We start from the raw sequence: 3,061 nt of genomic DNA, 5'->3' as shown, positions 1-3,061 counted from the left end.
TTCTAGTTCTGTGAAAAATGTGGCTGGTAGCTTAATAGGGATTGCATTGAATTTGTAAATTGCTTTGGGTAGTATACTCATTTTCACTATATTGATTCTTCCGATCCATGAACATGGTATATTTCTCCATCTATTAGTGTCCTCCTTGATTTCTTTCATCAGTGTTTTATAGTTTTCTATATATAGGTCTTTAGTTTCTTTAGGTAGATATATTCCTAAGTATTTTATTCTTTTCGTTGCAATGGTGAATGGAATTGTTTCCTTAATTTCTTTTTCTACTTTCTCATTATTCGTGTATAGGAATGCAAGGGATTTCTGTGTGTTGATTTTATATCCTGCAAGTTTACTATATTCATTGATGAGCTCTAGTAATTTTCTGGTGGAGTCTTTAGGGTTTTCTATGTAGAGGATCATGTCATCTGCAAACAGTGAGAGTTTTACTTCTTCTTTTCCAATTTGGATTCCTTTTATTTCTTTTTCTGCTCTGATTGCTGCGGCCAAAACTTCTAGAACTATGTTGAATAGCAGCGGTGAAAGTGGACACCCTTGTCTTGTTCCTGACTTTAGGGGAAATGCTTTCAATTTTTCACCATTGAGGATAATGTTTGCTGTGGTTTTGTCATAGATAGCTTTTATTATGTTGAGGTATGTTCCTTCTATTCCTGCTTTCTGGAGAGTTTTTATCATAAACGGATGTTGAATTTTGTCAAAGGCCTTCTCTGCATCTATTGAGATAATCATATGGTTTTTATTTTTCAGTTTGTTAATGTGGTGAATTACATTGATTGATTTGCGGATATTGAAGAATCCTTGCATCCCTGGGATAAACCCCACTTGGTCATGGTGCCAAGTATTTCTTCCTCCAAAATTTCTCTTTCTCAGAAATCTCCTTTACTGCTGTGTGCATTCCTAGATTTCTGGGGGCAATTATTACCAGGGACAAGACTATTTCTTACAATTGTGCAGCCCAACTATTTCTCTCTATTTTCATGGGGGTGGGGTGGGGGGTGACTGAATTTTACATTCTAACTGCCATTGTCCTATGTTGCCATCTGCAAGCCCCTGCATTATACAACCATCATGAGCAGGAAACTCTGCAGCCTGCTTGTGCTCTGTGCATGGCTGGGCAGGTTTCTGACCATTTTCTCGCCCCTTATGCTTCTCCTCCGCTGGATTAGTGTGCTTGCAATGTCATTGATCACTTTTTGTTTGACTATTTCCCTCCTTTTACAATTGTCTTGTTCAGATACATGGCTTCTAGAAGTAATGGGTTTTTACTTTGCTTTGGTTAGTTTGCTATTCACCTTGGCGTTAGTGATTTTGTCCTATACAAACATTATCAGGATATTTTGAGAATTCCATCTGCCAGTCAGAGAAAAAAGGCCTTCTCTACTTGTTCTTCTCACATCATTGTCATCTCCATCCCCTATGGAAGCTGCATATTCATGTATGGTAATCCCTCCCCAAAGAAAAGAGATCATTGACAAAAGCTATTCTCAATATCTTTGTAGCCCTCCTTGCTGAACCCCTTCATCTACCCTCTGAGAAACCAGCAAGTGAAACAAGCCTTCAAAGACTTGGTCTATAAGGCAGGCTTTTCTGCCAATAATTTTTTTTTTTTTTTGGTCAAAAATAAACCACACTTTAAAGAACAATCAGGTTATATCCTGAAATTCCTAACCATCTATTCATTAACAACTACCTTTGCTCTTTATAGGTTTTTAACCTGCCACATGACATTTAATATATTTCCCAATCTGTGACTTTCACTTCCAAGCTAAGTTTTTCCAGTGCATTGCTTATCAACATTTCAAAATATATAAAGTTATTCCTCCTTCAGAATTTTTGTAAATTGAAATGTACTTCTTTAAGACAAAGCACATTGCGAAAAGATCATTTTAATTCTTGTTAATTAGTCCCTGAAAGGATCCTATGAAGTACCAGACTGTACTTTAAACGTAGCGTTTCAAAATGAGTGTGTAATTTCCTGTGTATTTTCAAGGTGAACACAGGTGTAAAGAAGCTATATATTCTGTGTAATAGTACACGAAATTCAGTCCAAAGAGATAATATGTACTCGTGCATTGCACTTTTAAAGTAGAGGTTTTTATTTCATGAAATTAAATATATATATAGAAGGTAAACATTGATCATGATATTATGTATTTTTATAGAATTTATATATGAATTCCATAAAAATAAAAAGTAAATTCTATTTATAATCAAGTAATTAAAAATAAATGTAATATAACTAAAACACTGCCACTTTCCAGAATTTAATACTCATGTCTATCACAATTATTTTGAATTCTTTGTCAAGTGTTCATAAATCTATATTTATTTAGGGTCTATTTTTTGAGATTCATTTTATTTGCATAATTTTCTCTTCTTTATGTCCCTTGTAAATTAATGTTCTTATGTACACATTTGATAAAACAGCCACCTCTCCCAGTCTTTTAAAGCTGGATTTGTTCAGGGGAAATGATCAGTACTCAATCCACCTAGAGACTCTGGGGGTCTCTCCAATCTTTTCTGAGGATGGCTATCCTTAGATTTGTGTTTGGAGATTCCTCAGCAAGCTGAGTAAAGGTGGGTTCATATCTATTTTGATTCTATTCTATCCACAGTGTCCTATAGTATTGAAGACAGCAGGTTCTCAATGTTTGTTAAATGAATAACAATGATTGAGTCAACAGATGCAGAGATTTTTTTGGTCATTTCTAAAATTAGGTTAAAGGATCTGAATTGTAAATTTTTGCAGATTCCCTAGGTTTTATGCTACAGTCCATAGGGTCCCAAAGAGTAGGACATGACTGAGCGACTACACTTCACTCAACTCCACTCCATGCTTTCATTAATTACCAGAACTCAGCCCACCAATCAAATGAAAAGAGGCCTCTGGATAGTAGATACTTCTCAACAATTAGCACCATTATTAAGGGAAAATGACCTGTGAAAATTCTTGGAACATATTGAGGACTTTAAAATTTATTTAATCTAACTTCTCTCATGTCTTCTATGGGAATTCATTGAGCATGATATTGTATCTCATTCTTCTTTT

The 3,061-nt window shown here is 35.0% G+C and overlaps 1 pseudogene; it reads left to right on the top strand.

Moving 5' to 3' along the window:
* On the top strand, nt 858-2,006 carry LOC108633332 (annotated as a pseudogene).

Source organism: Capra hircus, chromosome 5 (genome assembly GCF_001704415.2).
Source record: "Capra hircus breed San Clemente chromosome 5, ASM170441v1, whole genome shotgun sequence".
Lineage (NCBI taxonomy): Eukaryota > Metazoa > Chordata > Mammalia > Artiodactyla > Bovidae > Capra > Capra hircus.
This window is presented reverse-complemented; position numbering and strand designations above follow the sequence as displayed.